Here is a 27,209-nt window from a genome sequence, read left to right on the forward strand (position 1 = left end):
AATAAAATCCATCGCAACAACTAATTCTATACTATTTACATTATTTTATTTATTTATATGACACATTCAGAACACACGCAAACAAAGTTTTCTCTTTTTCCAGCAACACACCCTGTGTACGAATAAAAACGTTCGCGAGTCCTTCAAACAAAATTTAGAGCTCCATCATCGATCGGGGTCTAATTATGAACATGCGCGATATCCATATACCGCCTTTGTTTCTGCGGATCTGTTTCGTCTGACGCGATATTAAAACGAATAACGAGCTCCGGACCGGCGCGGCGGCTCCGTTGGATACTATCTAGGAAAACGATACCAGGAAATTTTAACATTCGCCCCCGTACATACGACTCGCGCGATAGCGAGTGGAACATGTGTGAGGAGGTTTTTTTCCACCTTTTGGCCGGGAGAATAATTAAAGGCACAAAAGAGTACGCCTAGCGAATTACTCGGCCGCTGCACCGCCCAGCTACCACGATTGGACGGTTATTCTCATTCCGAGATTCTCCTTGAACGCGAGGTCCACGTCAGACGCGGAAACGTTCAAAGGGTTTTCGCGGAGCGGCAGGAAAAAACTAATTAACTTTTCGGAATAATTAAGATAAGACCGTTGGAGATTCGGCCGAAAGCTCGCCTCTCTGCCCGGCTGCTGCACCCCGTTTTCCTCTTTATTCTTCTCACGCGAGAATAGCCCGAATCGAGCAGGCAACGCAGCTACCTCCACGAACGATGATCGGTCGATTAAAACGTTTGCATAAGAACGAACGACTCGTTTTAGTTCGATGAGATCGTGCTAAGACGAGATCCGAAAGAATCGTTTAACATTTCATTTAGATATTCTCCGTGGCTGAACGTTTCTCCTCTTATGGAATTTCAACGATTCAAGGAGATATCTACTGTGTTGAACGGACCGTATTAATCGTTTGCGCGGTGAATGTTTTTTGATAATACGACCGACGGAATAGTTTGGAACGCTTTCTGTTCAGTGAAGCTTTTTGAAATTGAAAGTTTCGAAAGAAGAGGATATTTGCTTTATTTTAATGTTAAGGTAAAATATTTGGAAACCAGTTCTACTAAATTAGAAAATCTTTACAGTATTATTCTCCTTTTTTTTAAATTTTATCGATAAAAGTAAAACAAGGCATCGACTTTATTCTGTTGAAATATTAATGGAAGAACAGTGCATGATATAAAATTACAAATATCAAAGATCAAGATATTATGATCGTTAACGTCAGAATACTTCAAGTCTCTATAACCACACCAATTTTTGAAACTATGTTGAAATATACTTTAGAAGTATGTTGTCAAGACTCTAAAGAGCGAAGAATATAATAATCGATATTTCGTGTAAAATACCTTAAACGCGACTTAATGTCGTTCGTGTTAATGTTGAAATATTTCCAGATAAATCGACGTTCCGTTTTAGCTGCAGTGAAAAAGAGCAGCAAAGAGGAAGAAGTTCAGAAATAATATAACAGTTCCTACAGGGCGGAAATGGTATGATTAAAATATTGGATCTGCACGTAAAGGAAAGGGGCGGTGAAGTGTTCAAGTAAGAAAGTCTAGCGCGAATTTCAATAAAGGGTGCCATTACCGACTGGTAGAATTTGCCGACGAGCAATTAAAGATATTGCTATTGACCAACTCTCGATGAAGTTAAATTAAAGTGAAATCAAAGTTTCTCTGCCGGCAACGGTCGGCAAGGTTTTATTTTATAACTGCCGAATAAAAAGTCATGAAAAATCTATGAAACTTGTGAAACGCGATTCCACGATAATATTAATCACTCTATTGATTTTTTATAACATGGTGACGATCCTTTCGTTCCCTGTATCCACAGTTGAACGAAGAATATGTTTTATCGATTTGTATGAAGGAAAAGAAAGCTTTAATCGTTTCTAAATTATTCAAAATGCTTCGATTAATAAATTGCTATTGGAATTTCTAGTTTCCTATTTTACGATAGAACCAAGCGTAGTTCTAGCCGATTTGGACGAAACAATTACTTCCAAATACAATATAATACAACACTGAAATTGATAGTTAGTGCCATACGCACGTCGATCTTGGCTCTCTATAAAAACTTTCACTCTAAAAACAGGAATTTCGAAGGTTCGACTCGACTCGAGAAGCTCTAACAGATAAAAATTAACGATGATTCTGTATCTCGTATTTCAAGAACGATATAAAAGATTCTCAAAGTATATACGAAAATCAGTACTTAAATACTCAGATACTGACACCAAGATTAATGCGAGTCATGATAACTATTCATTTCCATGAAACTCCAATCTACGTCAAGTATGCTATCGTATTATCAGAAGAAAATAAAGGATCGATACACCTTAGAATGTAAAGAATCTTGCAACACGGTTTTACAGAAGACGACGACGTGTTGGGAGGTTGTAGTTCCGTGTCGGAATCGCTAACGCTGAAGCTCGGTCCTCCGTTGATAATTAGCAAGCAAGCTGAACGTAGGACTGATAATTTTCAACAATGGTTCATTACCGTCGTTTAAATGTGCACGACAAGTGCATTCGAGTGGTTGAGCCTGGCGGCGCGGCCCGTACACCGTCGTCGGAAGTCTGGTAGCTGCCTATCTGGCTATTTCCATACATCTTTCATTGTGTTCTTTGTCGCGCCGAACTATAGATTCGCGGACTGACATTTTTATGGTGGAACAATGGGGGCGAGGCTAATGCCGGCGACAAGGAGAAAAAGTGGAAGAAGTCTATGTGAGCGAGAAAGAGAGGATCTATTGCTGTTCGGATGGAAGGAAAGGTAGATGACAGTATAGATAAAGACAAAACGGAAAAACGATGAACGAAAGGAAGAAAGAGAGAGAGATTGGATGGTTCGAAGGAGAGGGGAGGGAGGGAGAAAGAGAGAGAGAGAGAGGGAGAGCTGGTTCGACGTCAACCAGAGCATCGTTATCCGAGTAAATAGGCTGCCACTGTCGTCGACGGCCCCCGACGGCCTCCGAACACAATCCACGATTCGTATTGTTGTACTTTATTCCCCGAGTGGTCGAGGACCGCTACGAGGACGAAGTACGAATGTCTACAATCCTCTGCAACCGGTAACCTGCCTCAATCTCCGCGTCACCGACGACAGAACGAGAAACTACCTTAAATCCTCCGAGGAACCGGAATTGATAATTCCGCGGTTGAAAGCTTGCGACTCTCCTCGACGCTGCGAGTAAATCGTTGCCCCGGGATCCCTGCGTCCTGCCGCGCGTTCTGCTTTTTCTTCGAATTTTGTCCTTATTTGCGGTTGGGGAATTAAAGATCCAATCAATGTTGGCAAGATAAGATACGCTGTCGGAAAATAATTAGTCCATTGGGTAAGGAATAACATTTAGGTCAATTATCGGAGTCGTTCAACTTTTTATCGTTATTTTATATGGAAGATTATCTATTTCTAAAAGTAGTTTTTGACAATCGATAACAAGTGCTATAAAAGCGTTCATATTTGATTGGTTGTCTTCTTTTCAAATAACCTCGTTCTGAGACAAGTACGACGAAGCAGAATTAATTAAGCGAGAATAAAAATAATTTGGAAAAGTAAGTTATTGAGGTATTTCTACTAATTGCTCGTCGTGTACTGTATGATCGAATATTTGTACGAATCTTTGAAAACTCCAGCAGAAACAGTGATTTATACGTCTATAGTGAAGCGAAGGAGGAAAGAAACGAAAATCGACGAAGCAACGTGGCGCTCTTTGCATTTCGTAAATAAATAATTAGAATCTCCCTTCAGCATCAGCGCTGCCTTTCTTTTTTTTCGTCCTCCTTTTCCAATCTTCGTCTTCTCGGCTGGTGAATGGCAGTGATTGGCAGTTAATGACGACGCTTCACGGACTACCCTCTACACCTCTGATATCCAGCGTCCCCGTTGGGACAAGTGTCCCGAGTAATTTCTATCGAGTCACCCGTGATTTTATTCTCAAGCATCGCTTCACGAAAACACGGCCAATTTCAACCTCGTTGTCCTTCCAGAAATCAATCGAAAACGACAGTGTAAGATTGAACCATCACCGATGCTGATTGCTGATATTGTTAAGTGCTAACGCTATGCTATACGATACAAAGGGGCTAATGTCTCATATCGCAAGGCAATAATTTTTTTCTCCAGTAAATTTTTCAGATTTCTGTTCCGCATTTTTTTCTTTCTGTTAGAAATGCAATATGATGCATTAATAACATAAATAAATTCAGAAATGTATGCGCTGCAAATATTCAAATGGATGACGAAATTAAAATATACTTAAATCAAGTAAAAATTACTGAAGTGAAGACTCTAATCTTTTTCCTGGAAAATGTGCGACACAAAAGTACGTTGTACCGTAAGTCTGTTATTCTTTTGTAAAAGACCTAAGGAGCTTCACAAATTACACTTTTAAAAAATGTACCCATTTCCTTAGCCGTGTATTATCTGCTATGTAAAACATGTAATGTTACACGACATTTCGTATCACGAGATTTTTAGCAGATCTTCTACGATACGCAGAAACGCAAAGATAGTGCAACCGTTCAAACGTCTAAAACTGCGTTGCTCCGAGCACTGGCTGGCACTGCCTGTTTCTATTTACTTGCTTTTACACAGAGATCCTCATTCAGATCAAATCCTTCCAAAGTCTATTCGCACATTCGTACCTAATCCATGTAATCTCGCCGTGAAATTTCTTTTGACAGTCCGATTAAAAAGTCTGATCTCAGAAATTAGAGGTTTGTGCTGTATCGAAGTACAATTGAATCCACGTAAGGGTTGCAACAGTGAAATGAGAACCGCTGCCACCCTTAATGGCGCTGCGGTGCATCGCTTATATTAGCAACGAACGTACATAGTTAGCTTTAATAACGAGTATTATTGATTATAATATCGCATGATTGGTGCAATCACGTCACATTGCACGTATCAATGCGTGACATGCAACCGGCGTTTGAAACAACCGATATGCAGAAACAGGGGTAGTAAAACTGCTCGTAACTCGACGACTCTATGCTTACACAGAATTGACAATAATTGTTAATGGATGATAGAAATAATTGAATAGCGATTAATTTATGATTTCAATCTCACCGTTGATTATGAAGATATTTTCTGCGTGTGTCATTTTTCTCTGTTTTTTTTAGCAAGGATGTATAAATCATTCACAAGTATAGGAGAGGTAAAAATAAAATAATGGAGCTGTTTGAAAATTTGGAACATATTTCTTCGTATTTTCGATATCGAAGGAAATAGAAGCAGTTAAAGAAGAGGAGGATAAAAGAAACAGAAGAGTATGGAAGCGAGAAAACTGGAAAGCGAATGTGACGCCTTCGCAATCGTCGTCCACTCGAAAGATAGACGGGCTTCCAATAGCTTTCATGCAGCCACTAATGGTCGCCTGTGAGCTGATAGGTTGGCAAGAGACACAGAAAGACTGGGAATATGGATCAAAAGACGGGGGCAAAGAGAAAGAGAGATAGGAATAATAAAGAAGGATAGATGTACGCACGAGATACAAAGGGATTTCTCTTTCTCTCGTCTCTTCTTTCTATCAGCTGCCTCGAAGAGATCAGAGCAGACAGAAGGATAATGCTATAAGTCTTTGTTGCACGAACATCTCTTTGTATACGTGACCGTATTGTGCAGCTGGTGTCCCAATCTCGTGAAAGGAATCAAAGTGTGTGCGAGGAAGAAGGCAATTGGCTTGCTATATCATAAAACGCTACTTCAAAATCGCTGCATTATGCGATATTTTATTTTTGATCGCATATTGTAAAAAAAAATTACACGTATCTGATGTGCATCTTGTTAAACCTTCGCGGTTTGTAATTACTATTAAAGCTCACTTCATCGAGACCGCATTACATCGAAAGTAGAAAATAAAGTGGAAAACGCAGGAAGAGTAAAATAGAATGTAAGAGAGCAAAAATGTAAAATGTATATAGGAAATCGTAATTTAATTAGTATAAGATAGAATCACGAATAAACCATGATAATGAACTTTTTTGCTATATTGTGATATAAAAAGTTGTAAAATATCATAGGTATAATATATGCATAATTGTACTAATGATAAATACTGAAAGAAACCTGTAGCATACGCTTCAATTAGTATTAAGTTTCACTTCATAATGCTGCATATTAAAAACATCTCACGCATGTTTCTAACAACATACACTACCATTTAAAAGTTTACGAATATATCTACGTTATTCTGTACTTGTAAGACAAATTTTGTCTCTCACTGCATTCTACATGCTTAAACATTTTTTGATGACGATGATCGCAAATTTTTAGAGGGTAGCATATATTGACAAAATAATTTAAATGACGTCGTACGTGATTATTTATCACTTCGCTGAATTACTTCTTGGACTGTCACACATAGAAAGAAGAGAGCATCGATGATAGAATGTCACCAGATAGGGATAGAAAGTAAGGGAGCGTCTTCCGTGGGGTGCAAGAAGTACGTGACAATAGCCAAAGATATTCGATGGCGAAAAAGTATAAGCTTAATCCTGCTGCGACAGCGATAGAAATATGGAAGCATATTGTCTCCATATATCATTCAAGGTTTCTTCGACGTGTCCTCAAACCATATTTTGCCACCTTCCTTCAGAGTGTGTCAGACTTAGTCGAGGATATAAGTGGATAATACCTCCTATTATTGCGGGGAAAAAGTATCTCCGCGAGGAAAGCTCCGAATGCATCTCACCGGGAAAACATCGTTGACTTTCTTCCATGGATCATTAAACTCCTGAGGGTTCATCTTTCCTATTTCTCAGCGAGAAATCATTAGATTTCACACTTCCAGTGAAACATAGAAACATCATTTACGTTTCATGACAATCGATAGACATAGAATTATAGTGGAGAAACGATGTTAACCAGTCACTTAGCTTGGATATCAATCAGAAATTCTTTTTAGAATTTTAGAAGTTACAAGTTTCAATCGATCTTGTGTCTCACTAAGCGTAGTAAATACAAATTATCAGATGATAGAGAAAGGAATCTCTGAGTTCATAAATCATTCTCTACAAACTATCGATTTCAGGAATTGATTACAGGTGCCATTTTTCTCACCGAACAATTTCCCTCAATTAGACAAATTTCCTAGGACAAAACATTTCCCGAAACTCTTTCTTTCCTCGGAATACGAGCGAAAAATCGGAAGGGTTCTGTAACGACAATTCAAAGTGAATTGGATCGCGAATCTCGGTGCGTCGAAGAGAGTAAATTAGACTCGCGACTGTGGTTGCGTGTAGCAGCGATAACGCGCGCCAGTTTGTCGCAACAAACGTGCGCACAGAGGTTGGAAAGCGCGCGGTTCTCGCTCTCATTGACCGAATCTTAATTATTTGCAATTTTACGGACGGAGAATATAATTATAATACGAGCAAAGCTTCGTGTCGCCTAAGGGTTGCAGGATTTGCACCGTAGTTACCTGCTACCCCCTCCGCCCCCAACCGACCCTGACTCGTTTGCTGTCCCCTTTCCCCTACCCCGTTTGCCAGCCAACCCCCAACCCCCTTCCTGGCCCCCTTGCTCCGTGCTCTCTAGCTTGCACTCAAACGTTCTCTCTTTTCTCCGTCCCTCTTTCTCCTGCATCGTCAACGACCCTCCTCAGGACCGGCGGCGTACTTGCCACAAGCATTTCATCAGAAGCGCCGTGTAGTTCCACAGACCACTTAACTCATAAATGAGGGATTATTTCATCGTGTAATCGCGTATGGGCCAAAAAGCATTACAATTAACGCTAACCAACTCCGCGGCGACGCCGTCTACCCGCGGCGGCACCGCGACGTCAAATGGAAATGTGCCGCGGGGTTAACGTCAACGGAGACCAAGGCTCTCTTTCTCTGTCTCTCTCTCCCTTCCTCTCTTTCTCTACGAGAGTTGCCTCTTCGCAGCGCGCCGAGGATCGAGATGTTCAAATGGATTCGTCGTTACGCGGAATTACACGCCAGTAAATCAATCGTAATGGTCCGCGACGCGACCACGAGAGAAGGTTCGGACAACGATTACTTTTGGAACTTGCGTGATTTCTTGTTGCGAGATCGCGAATATTTGTGGATATCTTGCGCGTTTCTTTTTGCAAGCAGGGTGAAGGAACTTTGGCTAATACGAAATATAAAAGTACAGTTGAATGAAATATAATAAAAAGTTTACATAGTTTACATAGTAATTAATTAGACCCAAACAGATTTCTTATCGTTTGATAATACTTCGATACTATAAAAGTGAAATGTGTATAGAGCCTGATGACAAAATGTTTTATTAGAAAGCAAGGACATGTGGCAATATCTTTCGCAGCTATAAAAGCATGGAAAATACAAGATTCTTAATGAAATACTCAAAAGCATCTTTCTTCCACCAGTCAAAATTTCCACCATCGACCATAAATGCATTACATGTATGAAATATTCCCTCGTTCAGATCAACAACCAGAAGCTAGGCGAAACGAAATCCGTTCAATCTTCCTCCAGGATATTGGAATCTATATCGCACACGCTCACAGCTACTACTACACACACTCAGGTATAGACAGGTATCCAGAAAGAACAGTCAAGTATACGCGAATCGACTAAAGGGTGTATGATTGATCGCACCATGGCATGCCAGATAATGCAATTTTATTTCATTTGATTCCGTGGAGGTAATTGCTATTTTGGCGGGTCTGCCGCGCCGAACAGCCAACGCGGAGTGATGTATTGGCTCGACTCGTTGCTCCTCGTCGTCTCTTTTTCCCTTCGCGCACTTACTTCCTTTCTCCGATTTCTATTTCTCCTCGTTGCTCGTTTCCCTTCCTATCTCTCGTCGATCCATTTGCCCGATGTATTAACTCGGAGTAGGATTATTGCACCGAGGGTGGCAAACGGCAGATCAATCAGGTAAAGGAACACGAAAGACAACGAAATCGTCCTTATCCTCGGAAAGATCCTGCAAGTTGATAAATCACGAGGTTCCTCGAGTTACGACACTCGATTCTAAAACTGGCTTAGATTATAGATAGGTACTTCGTTTCTTGGAACGTTTTGGTAAGCAGAAGATAAGAAATGGTTTCGAAATTTAACGGTGTTTGTGCTTGAATATCGTATCGAAGATTCTTGAAATAAAATTATTAATGGTAATATACCGGATCGAATTTTATAACTCGTTATAATCGCGTATAATTCGAAGAATATTTGAAACATTAATAATAGGGCTTTCAAGGATAATCGTTTAGTTGAGTATTTAATAGTCGAATATCCGATTATTATACAATTTCTTGGGCAAGGAATAAATCAAAAAATTGTTGCTTCGCATCTCGAGAAACATTCCATACATATGTATATTGTAATACCTAGTTTCAAACAAAGTTGGCGTTTGTATACGCCGATTTCTACATGCCGTTGCAAAACACGCACAATCGCCCCATCGTAGATAGTAACTTATTATCAATGTTCCGACGAAAATTGCCAGGAACGCGCAAACATGTCTTAGGCTGTTTTTAGAAACAGCGAGAAAGGCGGAGAGAAAGAGAAACACGAGGGAGGCCTGTGTTTCAAGCAACGCGATAAGTTCGTACCGCCCCAGAGGAGTGGCATGATTATTACTATTGCTATTATTGTTGCGGTTACATCGACCACGATCACTCAAACTCGTTAAAACTTTCGGCATTAGTACCGACTTCAGCCTGCATTCCACCCTCCTTTCCGTGCACTTCCAGCAACCTCTACCGCCATCCCCAACCCCCGACAGACTCTATCGGCCACGCACGCCCCACATACACCTGATCAGCCGACGAATGGAAACTTGCTTCGCGATTTCTCGCGTTGAAAGACTTGTGCAACCGTATCTCGCGCTTTCGTAAATAGAAAAGATAACTGGCTCTCCCTCTGAAAGCGTTCGCCGTATCGTGCCCGACGTACTTATCGTTTCGCCGCCGTATACCGAGCTTCCACTATTTTGCTTTAACGATTTCCATTTTCCATTGCTCGAAGAAGGTGCTCGTGCCTCTAATCGATTACCGGCCCGTTGTGCGACTTTACAACACCTTTTAACAAACGAGACTGTATGTGATCTTACTGATATTTGTTAAGCGTGACGGTATGGATGAATATAAAAAACAAAATTATTAATTGAAAAACTGAATATTGGGATATTTGGAAGTTCGGATTTTTCATATGTAAAATACATAGGATTGTTTCACGTAATGTTATAACCTGAGGTTATAAGCGTGTGTTTCGAGTTTACAAAAAAACGTGGGCCAAAGATTCAACATTGGAAGTCATCTTTTATCAATATTATCATCTCTGACGCACGATCTGATAGAAGCGACGACTAAGATATAAAATTTACAAAAGAAATCTGTATATTTATAAAAAGACCAATCTGTAATATAATACACCTTGGACGAAATGATTTTTAAACGCGTAATTTTAGAAAATTTCTATGAAAAATTATTACTCTACCTAATTCTACGATTACCCAACGAGTTGTAGAAATTTTTAAAGTTAACTCACGTTCTTCGAAAGATGTTAACTGAACCAATCGCACCGGGAGTATTTCAAAAATAAAAATGGCCTGACAGCTCGATCGCAAACCATATATTCGCTTAGGAGCCGGCTCGCCTCGTAATTCCAGGTTTCGGCCAGATATATTGAACGTACATCCAATTCTTTGGCCGTTGTTCTCAGAGGACGGTGCTCGTAAACAGCCGAGCCTCGGCGGAACCATGAAGTATGAGGCTGGCGTGCGAACGTTAGAAAGTATCTAGGAATACGAAATTAATCGCCTGTTTCTCGTCTACGTTCGTGTGCTCGTGTATCTCTAACACAAATCCGCGTACCTGTATAGGCACACAGATGTACGGAAAGAACGGTTTGCCCGCAAAGAGCCGTAGGGCGTTACGTGGAGTGGAAGCCGCGAGCTCATAGGAAGAAATGGCGATATAAAAATAGATATGAGCCGATGGTGGTTGGTGGATAGGTGGTGGAAAGAAGTGAGACGAAGGTTCGTGCAAAAAGACACGAGTAACAGGGTGGAAAGGAGAGGAGAAGAGAAGGGAACACACCGGGGAATGTATGGAGATTTGGAGTCATGCGATTCAACTATAAAACTCGGCGAGTTTTGCAGCTGGCGAGGCGTCGTACCCACCACCCTCTACGCGCCCCTTCACCCCCTTTCGCCGTACCGCTCACCCCTTTCCTTTTCACCGTTCCACAGTTATTTACGGTTTGATTCGCCTTATCTTCTGTACCACCTCCCCCTGCCACCCCCTGCCGTTCCATTCTCTCGTTCCTCTCCTCGACTTTTATACGCCTCGAAATACCCGAAGGAAGATAGCCGGTACGTTGCTCGGGACACTGCACGCGTCTTTCCACTGACCTATTAATTGCCGCCAATTCTGGATTTTATTGCGAAACACGCAAATTATAAAAATGCGTGACTGTTAAAGATAGAAGAAAAACTTTCTCCAACTTTCGACTCGTCGTGCATATGACATCTGCACAAATGAAGTTAATTACGTTATCAATATCGTATAGCATCAGCGCATTATAAAATCCAAGGATCCGCCTGAAAGTTGCAAACGCAATCGCGCAATGCATGTTGAAACATTCATTCAACCAGTAATTTATACGACAGTAGAAACAGGACCACCGTCGTGTCCTAAGTAGATCTGGATAATACATCAAAGCAGCGTGTCCATGGAGTTAATCAGAGCGTGGTTGTACCACGTAAACGTTGAACGGGTGCTTCGCGCGATTTATCCGGTCTATTGAAACGCTGACCTTTCACCGATCCTTGCAAGGACGATTCAACTGGTCATCCAAGAGGACACAGTGTTCGTAGGGCGAAACACAGCGTTAACGGGGCTTTGAGGATCAGACTGACTTGCAGTAGTATCCCGCGAACCAAGACGGTTGTCCAAATGTCGGGAATAAACGATAAACAGCCGAGAATAGGAGAACATCAGAGGGAAGCTCTCGTATCTAGCCGTAAGCTCAATAGCGTTTCTAAGACGCCGAGAGTCCTTCTAGCCTTCAGCAGATATATTCATGTATACTCACTGTGTAATTGAATGCATACACACCGCTCGCTCATCCGCACACCGACGCTCGATACATACACAGAACGATCGTACTCGTCGTATAAACGCGTTTTGCCGGTTGGATCCGGCCGGATCTCAATCTTACCTCGAAATGTAATTACGCTCAATGGACAGACGGTATTTCCGGTGACAGATAAAATTATATCGAATGGAATGGAATTTCACTGCATTGTCACTACGTGCAGATCCTCGTCGCTGATATTGTAAGAGAAACGTGCAAACGTAAAAAGAAAAACGAGAGAGGATTTACTTAAGTAGCGGTTAAAGAAAATGGTAAGTCTAGTCTAAATCTTCGACTATAAGGGAAAAAGTGGCAAAGCTAATCAATAAGTTAATCGATAAGCGATTTTCGCATCTCAAACTCGATAAAATAATATTACTCATTAACGACAGCAATATTGAAAGAATTAAAAGCATAAAAAGTGTTGTCCCTAGCAAACAGTAGTTTTGTTATCAGTTACGTTCAAAAGCATATGCGGCGAATAAATATTTATAGACGCTTGAAACTAGCACCTTCTGGTCTCAAGGTATTAAACTTCGGTTCGAAAACGAAGCGGTTTCTTGAGATCTATGCGATTCCGGTTTGAAGTGGAAAGATGAAGGTAGTGACTGAGTGCGAGGGAAGGAGATAGAAGAGAATGGGAGCTGCTTGGCACAAACGTTTTCGCTATCAGTTGGCTCTGGCAGCGAAGCCTATCCATCCATACTACAATGCAGAGATATTAATTATGAGATATTACGATAAGACCTGAACAATACACCCGTATTGAATGAGATATCCTCCTACCGTTCCGTCGCACGGAAGAGAGTGTCTTACCGCCCTCTTCAACGCCACCGGAGGAACACACACCGAACGCGTCCGACATACATCCTTCGTGCTTCTGCCTGGACGGCTGATAAGTGACTCCATGCACTATGGCCGATTATAGATTTCCCGAGATCGTTTAAACAGAATACGCCACCCTAACGCTGCGTTTGACGTACTTACGTTAGAAATATTAATTGCCGGTTGGCGATAGAAATGACGCGCAACACTCATCATTCCTTCATTTCCTATATCAAATTTTAACTTAGTAGTTCTCTCCAAAATCATTTATTTTGTTCTCATTTACTAAACATTTTAATCACTTGTATTTATTTATTAAAATAGTTGCCCCAGGGAGGAATAAGTTGTGATCTGATTTCTGTGGTTTGAGTCTATCGGGGATTCAAAGTATGGGCGTAATAGATTATCATGTAGCAGCGTTTAAAAATGAATTGAAAACACCAAAAGTAGATAGACCACCAAAACCACGGTAGCTTCAATAAAAATATGTTTTATATATAGGGCATAAAAAAATTTATGCATTGATGGATTAAGTGTGTTGAAAGCCAAGAATACTATATTGAAAACCAACGTAAAAATACGTTAATGCTTCATAAATTTTACCATATTTATCGGAAATATTTGTCTATTAAGCAATTCTTCCAATAATTCTTCAAACATAAATTACCAATAAAACATTAACACAGCGAAAGTTATAAACGATGTCTACCCGCAACCTTCGGAAACTCTTACGATTTGTATAATCGCATAAACACAGCAATATTACAAATTATTAATAAATGTAACTAGAGTATCATATTGTAACGTCGTATCGCTTGCGTAAAGAATATTTGCAGGTTCGTACTAATCCACCCTTAAATTCTCTAATCCGAATACATTTAGAACCTCTTAAAACAACCCCCACGCTGCTGTCTCGAAAGGCGATTTCGAGGCTTACCTTTACGATAGATAGCGGGGATACTCACTGGCGAAATTACGAAACGGATCGATGGCTCGCCGTGGTAAAGGGTTCGTGATTACGCGGGGTTCGGGATAAGGACGCACTTTGGTTCCTTTTACGACCTCTTCTACTGTGGATTTACGACTTATCGCGCGGTGGAGAACGTTCGCGATCATCCATAGGACGGCTCTTCGAGACTCGAGATTCCCGGACACGATACGATGATGCGGTTCGTTGTGCCATGAAACCTTTCACATGAACCGGCCATGCATCTTGTTCCATTTGTTCAATCACCACAGAATTGTTCTATAACGTCTCTTATTGTTGGCAAACCGTAGATTATATTATCAGCGAGACGCGGCAGTAAAACTTGCATCCGCTTCGTTCTCCTAATATTCCAACGTTGAAAATGTGTCTTTCACTCAACTGATAATGCGTACCATACTGGTGTTAACTGCATACTATTAAACTTCAATAGTGTCTATTCTTCTATTGATATTTCTTCTCAATCCTGTCATTTAATGGAAAATTTGTTGTACCGTATCTAATCTAGCCTATAGTTGTTTGTAATGTATTGTTTATTAGTATGTAGATTTATAAATTTAATTTGTATGATTTTCGTCACGTTTTCTTCTCCCTAAGTAAATAAATAAATAAATAATAATGCTTTTAAAATCCTTACCTTATTCTCTTTTCATATAGATATAGTATTGGTTTAACTGGTTATTATGAGCCAAGAAGTTATTCTAAATATAATGTCTGTGTGTGCTCAAATTCATGTATGACACAGTTATATAAAAGGTTATAAATCTGGAGAAGATATTGCCATTGATATTATAATTGAAAAGGATATTTCCACAACTTTATGATTCCTCGAGAAACTATTCATTTTCTTCGTTCGTTTCTAGAATACTTAGTTTCTTGCATTTCAATAATTTTTGTGAAAGACCAAACAAATGTTAGTAGAATGAGACCATACTCGGCAAAGAGTCAGACAAGACGAGAATCATCTTCTACTTTGAGCAGTTTTGAAATCGTTTCTTCTATGTAGTTATCAAATACTTTATCATCTGTCAATTTAATATATTTAATAAATTAAAAATAGACAGAAAATAAATTAAAAATATTGAATGTCAATATCATTTTTTAAAGATTCGGGGTATTCATAATTTGGTTTATATTTTCTAAAAGCAGGGGAACATTCGAATATTTCGAGTGAATCTTTCTTCGTGAAATTCGGAAAATTGTCATCAATTTACGAAGGGGTGACACCCGCTTTAATATTTAGGAACCCACGAATGCTCTACATTCCTTGATACTGTTGGGGTCGAGCGGAGCTGATCGTGTTCTTCTTGTCATTCCCAATCGAGCTCTGTTTTCTCGACTATGGAACCAGTCGAATTCCTAAGACGCGGAGTACGTGGCCATTTTCAACCCCGATCCAATCGTAGCCGGGCAAACCCTCGTCTAACAGAGAACTTCGAATTCTTCTAACCGTCTCTCGGATTCCAAGCTTCTACTACTGATTGTTGTTTTTCTCTAAAATAAACAAAAGTCTTCGTAATTACTCGACGCTATTTTTAGAGATATTTTGCAATAAATTTTTATGACATAGCTAACATAGTATACAATTATTTTTATTACATAATATTTAAATCGAGATGAGTAGTGGCGATTTCCACGAGAAATTCTAATTCCTTCGACCGCCATTCAAATTCCACGGTCTATTGAAAATACCACTTTGACAGAACTGGACACTCGAATACAATATCAGCAAACCAGCCACCGAGTTCTTCTTTCTCTGGCATTTAAAGTGAATAGCACGGATACCAGACACCGATCCTCGAATCCTAGCACGTATTTCGATTTTCAAGTAGCAATCGGTTGTTCAAAGCTTTCCATATTAAAAATTGACTTGACCAAAACAGCTTAACAACAAAACTAATTCTATAATCTATAATACGTAAAGTTTGAAACTGCAACTCTGTGTATTAATCCTTTACTTATCAAATGTTTCTTCTTACGTGGCAAATATCTTCTAAACTAGACTAACATTTTAATAAATTTCAATAAATCAACAATAACGATAATACATCATCTCTGACTATTTTCATTGTCATTAATAAAAATGAAAACTACGGAGAAATTGATAAAATCGTTCGAGATAACTCATCCTGGCAAGGATAGGTTCTATCGGACGAAAAGATCGAAAGCTACAGCAGCTGCAGCCAGGATAACAGAAACTGAACAGGCAGGAGGTATCGCAATACTAGGAATTCGGATTCGACAGTAGTAAACCAGTACTAAATCTTGAACAATCAAACGTCCATTGTTTGCCTAGCTCTGTCAGTCGACGGAATACCAATTCTCCGGTACCCGGTGTTGGTATACACGTGGAGGCGCGGTTGCGCGCGGATACGCGCACCATACGAACCCCAAATCTCGCACGTACATACTACACGGCCAACTCTCGAGGACACGTATACATAGGTAACGTTATATGGTGCGTCTCCAACTTCTCTACGACCACACCACGCGTAAGCATAGCACGTGGTGCGATCACAATGGAGAATTTCACTGCTTTTGATTTGAAGGGAAACAATGGAGGCAGACGCTACTTACTTGCGCAGTTATTTCGGCAACCCTGCCGCTTATAATCTTCGCAGATTACCGTGAACAGGGGAATCATTGCGGTTTTACCGTCGATGTATTTCGTTCGACTTCAGACCGACACATCGCTATCTCCACGATCGATGATTTTATATTTCTGATCGTCCGCATTTCTCCTCGTTATTGGATTTTTCAAATTTCCATCTTTTATTAGATTCGGTGAAGTATGAGATCAAAGAGTTATTTGAGAAATTAAATCTGTTCGGTATTACGAGGACAGTCTTGGACAATAATTTATCTAACAATTTATTTGTTTGAATTGACGAGTTACAAGCTGTAGATCGTTGACTTTTCTCTCACAATTTTTCAATTTCGTGGGAAATAGGTTCACGTTCTTCTTATCAAACTTGTTACTGTACCGCAAGAGAATTTCCACTAATAATATTGGTTCAATTGCGCCAGAAAGCCACAGGAGGTGGAGAAATCTTAAACTGAAATATTTTTATTCGAGAAAATATCTTTTCTACGACGCCATATTATTATAAATAGCTATGGCAATGAATTGTTGTCAGAGGAACTTTAATTAAAAATGAGCCTCCAAATACGATTTGGTCGGAAACTGACAAAGTCTGTGATAGAATCCAAACCGATGATTCAGCCTTTCCTGATTTTATCCAGGTATTTAATTAGTTCAAAGCATTCCAGAAAATAAGAAATATATATATGTTTATAATATTTATCTATCACGATATGATGGAATAAAGTACCGTAAATTCGAAAATATATCTAATATAAAATATATCTATATATCTATCTAATATATCTATTCTAAAATATATCTATCTAAAATATATAAATTCGAAAATATATCCTAAAAAATTAATGTTAAAAATCAACATAGTCCGCCTTTCTGCATTTTTCTTAATCTTCGAAGTCTACCAAGAATTGTCAAACCTATTGCTGTATCTATTACTATACCTATACTAAATTACCAAAATATTCCAAGTCAAATTACCCAACCATTAAAACTATCAAGTACAAGATAAAATAACGAACACCATGAGCCATGGCAGCATCAACAGAAGAGAATCGATAACGTTCCCTTTTACTTTTCGGGAAACGATCTAACTCTCAAACCCGCGGAAATCAGGTTCGCGGGTCGCAGTAGCACACTCGAGGCTGGCCTTTGTCTCGTTTCGGAACTGGCACAGCGGGCAAGAAAAGGAGAAACGAAGAGAGAAGCCTGGTGTACGAGGGAGAGTGAGGGGGTGGTAGGTAGGAGAAAGAGCGGGGGAGGCTATTACGTAGACGTAATTCAAAAGCGGGAACGTATGCTTCATTTATTAAAGAGATTGCCTCGAAAGATTGCTGTTTCGCGCATGGCTACGTCTCTGGTGCTGGCTCGGCTCCCTTCAGCCACGGCCGCTGGTTTCTACACAGCCGTCATCATTATTGTGTCGGTGCCGCTGCAGCAGGCATTCGAATTACGCCGCGTTTATATTCAATTTGTTTCTAGAAATTACAATTTGTCCGGAATTGGCGCAAGACGATGCGGCAGGAATCGCGAACAGCCTCTTTCCGCGTACCTCGCGACGGTTGACACAATCGTCCTTTCCCATTGGATCGCTTTTTGTCGCTTGATTTTCACCGGAGAAAATAGCCTCGCACAAATAAAACTAGTTATCGAGTTTCGTTTTACGATATTCGTATTGCGTACACTGATTCGTGAAAATATTCGAACACTTGTGGAAACCTTTTACGAATATATTACGCGCGTTGTAAGAAACAGTTTAAAATTTCATTAACGATGAAACCCAATTATCATGGTTATATTGACAGAGCTCGAAACGAATTTTAAAATGTACATGGAAGCTACAAGACAGCACAAACCTGTCGCAAACGAAATAATAATAATAATAATCCCAGAGTTCCTAATAAGTTCCTAATGATTTTTTCAATTTGTCCTAGTTTCTGCATAGTTATATACATGGTGAAGAACTGGACGAGAGTAACGTAATTTGAACGACGAATAATGAAAGAATTTATAAATTAAATTTTACAGATAATATCGGTGAATAGTATTTCATAAGAACGTAATTGAAATTGATTTTGCAACAGTGACTGTGTAAAAGTTGTTGAAAATGAACGTAAAATTAATACGACATATTATCCTGTAGATATCAAAGGTATTACGACTGAGCCGCGTCACTGAGCACAAATTATAAACCCTCGAACTGGGATAAGCTGCACGGAGACCGGTAACCACCTTGGCAAACGTCAGAGCTGCTATTACCCAGCAATTTGGGATCATTCGCAAGACATCAGAAGAACTGAGAATATACTTAGTTAACGTGCACGAATAAACATAATCAGACGTGGGTCTCGAGGCCACTTGAGCGAACACTCGGATCCGGCTACCCTTGCGTGAAAAAGGGGGAAGAACAGCGAGCAAACGCAACATCGGTCTCGTTACAAGTCGAGGGGATGGTAAAAGATACTCCGGTTCTTTCGATTACACATTGCGTGCATACAGATATCGCATGTGCTTAATTCAAGTATGCCATACCGCGAAACGGGAAACTGGAAAAAAAAGATTCAGATTGCACTCCTCAAACCTCTCGTCCAACCGATACGATTCGGCGGCAACGGTAAAATATCAAATAATTACCAGCAGTCATTTCGTTTCGTGGTCCGCTACGCGCAAGGAAATATACGAACACGCGCAATATCTCTATGAAAATTCTGTTGCCCGGGACAGATTAAAAAAGTTTCAATTCGTGAATGAGAGGTTCCATTGAGCCGGCGCCGTTTGACGTAATAAAAGGTCATCCGCCTCTAAATTGCCGTAATTAAAAATAAATTCTCAACTTTTTTACTCCACCGGGAAACCCTTGGCCACAATTTTCACCGGATGTCCGCGGGATTTTACTATCGATCTCTCAGACACTTTCAAACAGGGCTATATGTATACACCCTTATTCTCGGTGAAACCGTTCGAGTCAGCCCGGTGTCGTATCTTACCATGCGTTCATCCCGTTCTTTTAAATAGGAACTTGCGAAATATTCATGGACGATATTCAAGCCCCATTCAAATACTCGTCTCGCACACACGCCCGTCTACACGCATATTCGACCATCCTCACACACACTTGAGCACACGTATATATAGTATACACACATGTATGGTTCGCGCGTAGCCACCCCTCCGCCCACGAGACTCGACCGAGGCGAGGGTGTATTTAGGTTGGCGTACGTTCAGATAGACAGGAAAGGAGGGAGAGAAAGGCCGGAACGGCGTAGGGGTAAGGTGGTGTATAGGGGTGGAAGAGGTGGTGGGAGTCACGTTAACGCGGTATCCGCGGGTTTCGCGCTCTGCCCCATCATAAAAGAGCCCCCACCGTCTCTGAGCATCGGTGTATCTTTAGAAATATTGGTTAGATTTACATATTTTACCGTAAAGGGAAGTACCCGGGGCGAAGTAAAGGAGGATCGGTGTTTGGCGGAAGACGCGAGGAGGGAGTGGGTGTCGGCGATAGCGGCGGTGGCCGCGCCGGTGGATACTGGGAGGAGTTAGATGGGAATCCAGCGGAGTTGCTTGAATGCGGGTGGCTTCAGAGATGCTAAATATTAATACCTACTAGTGTTCCTTTTATGCTCTGTCTACCCCACTCCCAACCCCTATCGCTCTTTTCCACCGAGCACCCGCCACAGCCACCCCTCGCACGTAGATACGCGCGCGTACACGCTTTCTCTCTGTATCTCTTTCACAGAGAGTGTCTTCCCTTCTCTTTTACGGGTGCTCCACGCCGCATATCGTTGTCTCTTTGGACGCTGGCGAGCTGCCGCCCGCGCGTTTTGCAGACGTTTGCCTCCGGCTTCTCATTCGATGGTCCGTTTTCACGGCATCGTTCCGCGGTAATAACGAATTCGCGCATTCGATAATACAAAAGCTCCACCGACAATTTATCCTGCTGCTAAGGGGCTGCTTTTAGTTTTGTGCCCGCTTAGACCGCGTTTCCTTCGCCAATTCCTTTAGAGGAACCAGCTTTCTAGCAATTTAGCTTGGCTTGATTTTGCGAATGTCGAATTGTAGATAATTACGATTGCGACGGATATTTTGGAAGATGCCGAGTCTAATGGAATGCACGTTGAATCGAATAATATAAAATCGATAAACACGATAGTGACTTGGCGACTAAAATTATTCAAATACTAAAACGATTTCCTAATTAATTATGGTTGATATATTATTGAAGTAATTTAATAATTAATTATAGCTGATTTAAAAATTTGAAGAAAAATACGGTATTGCATCTGATCCTCCGTATGTATTTCGATGCAATCAAAGAATACGTTGAAGACGACGAAAGCTGTTGAATCACCCGTTATATGTAGCTGACTTCAATAACATGTCCTCATGCACGAAGGAACACAGTATGCGCCAATAGAATCTCCATATTGACAGCAATTACTTTTTCCCCGTGTCCGTCTGCGGCAATAACCGTTCTCAACCAAGGGTGATAACGGGCAAAAGGCAATCGGCAGCAGGTTTGTCTCTTTTTCAGCAGGCGAAGGGATGATTTAAAAAGGCGATTGCAACAAGTCACCCCCGCGTTTACAAAGGATGTACGAGTCGCGTCGAAACGCGACGCCCTGCGCGCGATTCAATTAATAAAATTCATCCGAATGCGTCCATTAATTTTTTTTCTTCGTTCACTGGGTCGGGAGAGAGAGCAGAGCAAAGAAGGGTGAAGGGGGGTAAAAGGGTTTCGCGGGTCGAGTCGAGCGGTAGTCACGTCGTTTAAAGGAACTGTGTTGGGAGAGGAGAGGGTGGAAGTGGGTTGGAAGAGCTGCCAGTTTCAGGGGGTGGGTACAAATAAGGCGGGTCTTCAGACCTCGAGTATAAATAAAAAACGAACGAACGAATAAATATCCAACAAGGAGCGACAAGTCGAGTGGCGGCGGTTCCTGCTTCATTCCAACCTTCTTTCCCTCCTCCTCTTACGAAAAAGGGCTCGACAGCGACGACGACGGCCCCAGGGCCGAGAGAAGAAAGAGCCACACCGCAAAAGAACGTTTTAATTAATATTATTCACTTCTTAACTAACGATCAAAAGAGAGTGTGCCGGATGCTAAAGCTTTCCGAAGGAAATGGTTAAGTAAAGAGCTTCTGAATCTTCTTAGTCTCCCGCGTACACACCTATGAACTCGGTATGCACGAGTGTGCCCTTTGACGCTGATTTTCAAGTGGTTTCTTCTTAGTTAAAATAAGGATATCGTTTTGTTTTTCACTTACCTCGGATACTTTTCATCTTTTTCCACACTTTACTCTCATTCTGTAGGTGTAGCGTACTCTATTCCTCGGCACGGCTATTCGCTAATTCTGCTTAACCGTGGCGTTTAAAACTGGCTAACCGAATTAATTATAGTTTCTTGTGATCTAGTTTAGTAGAATAGAGATTTAATTAAAGATCACATTGATCGTGAATACTATTTAAATGTTTTATTTCCAACGGTAAAAAACTTAGAGGAACAACAATCGATGCTATAGAATTTCCAAAGACCATTGTCAAGAATATAACTGAATCAAGCTTCCAGCACATATTCGAAAAATGTTGAGAGAAGTATGCTCGAACGGATGGATAGGGAATAATAAATCCGAAGTATAACAGCCCCCATCGTAAATTATTAAATTGCAAATTGAATGTTCGATCTCATGGGCGAGCGGAATGATCGACCTATTGTATTATAGATCAATTCCGAAGGAAATAAAACTGACGGTGCAACAATACCAGAAGCCAATCAGGCTCTGATACAGGCAACTGCAATATGTAGTCGTGAAACAATGACGGGACAACCGGCGCGGTTACCCATTTGAAAACAAAATAAAAACTGTTTCGAAATATCTATTATGTTCGGATGCAACTCTTCATGTCGAATTGTCTCGTGTAAAATCGAATCAGCCGCTGCACGAGTGCGTTCACAGGAGAAAATTCAATCCGCGAGGAAGCAATTTCCCGAGCACCGGTCCGCTGCATCAATTTGCGCGAGACGCCGTCTACTTGACAAACGATCAAATTCTCTATGCAAAGAAATCTACGAGGGATATTCGTTCGCTGTGCCACTTTCTTCTTTTTCCTCTCTTTCTCTCCACACCCTCCGCCCTCTTTCGACTCAAAAGCGTTCGCGATACTTTCCACCGTTGCGAATACATTTATACACAACGACGTGTTCGCTTCGCGTCATCTCGTATCCTACGGGATATTATAATGGCGTGCGCAACGGAAACCGACAGATGATACATGAAGACGTCAAACGCGACGTTTCGCGGCAACGTTTCGCCAAATGTAGCCTTTTCAAGCTCATCCTAATACGATCATCGTAAAAGCGAGTCCTTGGTTGAAGATGAGGGTAAAGCAAAATGACATTCGACGTTAGATTTAGGTGTTCGAATACTCAACTTACATATAATTTTGTTATTATTGCTACCACGACAAGAATATTTTGTACATTGCAAAGAATATAAATTATTATCTTGACCTTTTACTATGTTTAATAAAATCACGGGAAGAAAGATTACGTAGTATTACAAGTGCCCTTCACATAGTGCGATGATCTTTTATAATCACAAAGGGTCTGAATCTCAAAATCTCAAAGAGTGAGAACCATTTTTCAAATGTTTGTAATCACACGAAAGTAATTTTAGATGGCAAAATTGGATAAATCTAAACTTAATTAACCAATAAACGACAATCTACAAATATTCATAGATACTCTTCTTCACACAAATATCACGCTTTCACATCAAGATATTAATTCCACAATAAAAAGCATAAATTTATTCATAAGCATTCGGTATTGTAAAAATCTTCCAAGCGACAATTTGCTTTCCTCGTTCCTTCCAACGAAGTTGCTTCTTCCGTGATTCAATTTTGATCGGCAGGAAATCGCAATGAACGCGATAACTGGAGTCTGGCAGGCCGAGGGTGGGAAAACCGAAAGGAAGAACGAGGCAAACAGCCAAGGGTTGGTGGACTCCTTTCATGGAGGTTGAACTGATTTTCCACTCGTGGGATATTCAATAAGGCAACGGTGAAAGGAAAAGCCTAAAGGAGACGAAGGGAGGACGCGGACGCGTTAGACACGCAACAGTCGAAGGCAAAAGATGAGAAGATAAGCCGATGAGTACATACGAAAGGAGCGTGCGTGTAAGCGTGATGGGAGCAAAGCCAGAAATCACCAGGCGATGTGTGTATCCAACTAACCCAACCACTCCCTATCGACTACACTAACCATGTGTATCTTCGTATATCCTCGAGTACCGCGAAGGGGTCTACAGTTGCTCAAGAGGTTTACGCAGCGACTGTCTTGTCCGGAGCCCTCTTTCGTTAATCGATCAAATTTTATTTACAGTTACTTCACGAATGTTCTTTCTGTTTGAAATTTTTTTTGATATTAGATCAATACATTCAAAGTTGGTATTGTAATCCTTAACAATTTAAGATACAATCAAAGATTTACCCTATGGCGCCATACAAAATCCTATCTTCCTATATTAAAAATTTTATTATTCCGAATATAATTATTCTTTGGGCACGCAAATCTTTTGCTTTGCGACTATCTATAGAAAAAGATAACGATACTTGATATAAAATTCTGTTTATACAAGCAATTTTCGTTGAACGAAAGAACCCAAAGTTTCTTCAAGATTCTCGACACGAAAAAGCTCAACAATTCGAGAAGTCGGAAGAGTAAGAAGAGGCCAGTCGTTATTGAACTATTGCAAAAGTCACAGGCAGCCACCGTTTCCGGACTACCTTTCTTTCTCCATGTTTCGAGAGCATCATCAAGCGCTAAAGATGAAAGGTAGGAAGCGCATAAAAGCTATTCCCAAATGCCAAGCAGCCGCGATGTCGACGTCGGGAGCAGCAGCGTCAAGGCTGAAAGGCTTCGTCGCCAACACTCGTCGGTGTACAAGCCACGGTCAGCGCTCGTATCAGCATCTACTTCTCGTCACTGCACCGAAACACGATGCAACTTGACGGGTGGACGTGCAAGAAGCGCACACACGCTATCCTATGCAGTCAATAGATAATACCGCGGGAGTCGAGAGTTCTGTGAATGCCTGGCCCGAAGATCAAACAGCAACCTAAACCGCTGTTTGTTTTTCATCACACCCCTGATCTCTTATGCAACCCCCGTTTTATTCAGAATTTAGGTTAGGCTGGCCCGATATGTACATATATACATATACGCACATAGGCTCACGTCGTTCATAGGTGCATCCATGTATAGGTACATATCGACTCGTTTCGCCTCCACGAACCTGCAACATCTTCCGTTTTCCTTTTACCAGCTACTCTCGTCTATCTTTTTCTCCCTTTCTTCTACCATGACTGTTCTATTATCCTGTTTCTCTCTCTCCGTCTCGTTTTCTGCTTCATGTTCTCGTTTCATCGTTTCGATCTTTCTTTTTTCGCACACCACCTTCTCTACTTCTTCTCGCTGTTCCAGAACTATCCTGGGATACATCGAAAGTCACTCATACACGTGTACGCGTACACGTGCTTCCACACATGACTGCAGTACCGATTCACCCTTGGGGGTCCCTGTAAAACAAACGCACACACGGTTGCGCCGGTGACACGAGTATATGGGATGTGTCTCGAAGGTACTGTCGTTGCAAATTACTTTGTCTCGCCTGCCTGCAGATGGCAACTTCAATTGGATTCAGGTGCGTGCAAAGAAATTCTGCCGATTTCTTGTCAACTCGGAGCAGCTCGCGTTTCGACGTATACTTTCAACCAGCAAAGTTTAATAGCGTTCCGATGAAACTTGTTTTATGTTTGGCGAAAATCGAGTACTCTAATAACCGTTCTATTGAATACCAGCTATGTAAGTTGAAAATACCTCAATCTTCGTCTCAACTTTATCTAAATCTTTCAGCCAAGTAGAATTAGCTCTTATATCTATCTTTATTATCGCTAAACTGCAAATCTTCACGTGACTTTACATTTTCCTGAACACAACTGAAACTGTAATAAAAATTTGTCTCACCCCTAAATACGATAACGAGTACTCTACTTCGTGCACACTTTGCATATTTTTACATACATATTGCGTACAGCCTAACCATTGTTGCACACTTAAATTTCCCATAAACGCATAATCATCCACTTATCATCCTACATAACCACAGGTTTAGCAAATTTCTGACTTTGATTCGAGAATAAATCGAGGAAGCTCGCGATCCCGATTCACGGTGGCGCCTCGCGGAAAGAGTTATTCTCGCGCTTCGAAGCCTGTGGGGCTCACAGCTTTCCGCGTTATTCCCATACAGACGAAGTATCCGAGAGCATTATCTTCGTGCATAATGCATACACACCGGCAGCAGAAGCAACCTCCCCCATTTACTGCGGGTCTGGATTCTCCGCGGCCAGAGGAGAACGGGGTTTTGCCGCGTTCCCTTTTCCTCTCGCTTTTTCTCCATCCCAAGTATTTCATGTTATTTTATTGTGTTGCGACTCAATAGTAGCTTCCCTCTACCCTACCTGCTGTCCTCGTTACACGTAACGTTCTTTCTCCCTCTCCCTCTCTGTCTCTCGCTTTCGTTCTCTTCACGCGCGAGAGAGGACATACCGAAACGTATGATGGCGCACGAGCTGCACATATGCGCGGGAGGATCATACCTCCGCGGTGGAATCGCCAAGGAGTCGAGGGACGAGCGGGGTAGGGGTGCATGCAAATACAGCGAGTACTTAGCATTAAGTATTCAGCGCAAGGGGATCACGTATTATCGCCGACTCCCTCTACGCCATACGTTTATTTATTGCTACCCCGTATCTCGCGGTGAAAAACACCGCTTATTCCCTTCCCAGCTAATGTTCCCATCTTTCCTGAAGCTCGTCCAATTCCTACTTTCTTTCTCGATCGATATCTGCGTACGTTTCTTACGAGATCGTAGACGGATGTTACACACGGAACGAAGAAGAAAGATCATGTGAGATGCTTTTTGCTGTGCCTCGGTAGATCTAGAAACACTTTACTTTTAGCGTGCTTTTAGCGTAATTCTCGATGTGTGCGGCTGAACATAGGATAAGGTTATAACGCTAGCAAAAACTACAGTTTACTGCCACATTAATAAAGTATAGAACTGAGTATCCTGTATTTGCAAAAAAAAAAAACACGAAACACGAGTTCTATACTTGTACGATGTGATCTTGATTATCGTTAATCGGTTGATTGGAATTTCGCGCAGTTACTAAATCATGATACGTATTAACCAGATTCACGAATTTTCCTTTTACTCAGAGATCTTTATAAACAGCCATTCCGTAAAACGAATAGGTACCTTTATAGTTAGAAAATTACCTCTGGAGAAAATACCTTTGGCAACCTGAAAACATGTCATTATGTTTGAAACTTATTGTACAACTTATTTTCGACAATTTTCTTGCATCGAAATGTTATGAAATGTTAACGCGCTTCGGAGATCGAACAAGATTTTAACCCTATTAAATTCGAAAAGTTTACACCGTGAAATAAGTATTTCTTACAGGAAACGGTGAAGAAAACAAGAAAAGAATTTAGAAACGAGGAAACCAACCCAGAGGAAGAAAGAAGGAGAAAGAGGTACGGTGTACGGGTTTCCGAGAACAGCGAAGTGAAAAAGGGATGAAGGAAGAAAGGCAGAGCTTGTTTCGCAAACAGTTAGGAAACAGCTAACGCCGAGGATAAAGTGGTAT

The 27,209-nt window shown here is 41.0% G+C and overlaps 1 long non-coding RNA gene across 1 annotated transcript in view; it reads right to left on the reverse strand.

The window, feature by feature from the left end:
* The window catches only part of LOC110119561, a 93,677-nt gene that overhangs the window by 26,200 nt on the left and 40,268 nt on the right, over positions 1–27,209 (reverse strand). The gene's annotated exons all lie outside the window — the stretch shown is intronic.

This window comes from Bombus terrestris, chromosome 9, assembly GCF_910591885.1.
Source record: "Bombus terrestris chromosome 9, iyBomTerr1.2, whole genome shotgun sequence".
NCBI lineage: Eukaryota > Metazoa > Arthropoda > Insecta > Hymenoptera > Apidae > Bombus > Bombus terrestris.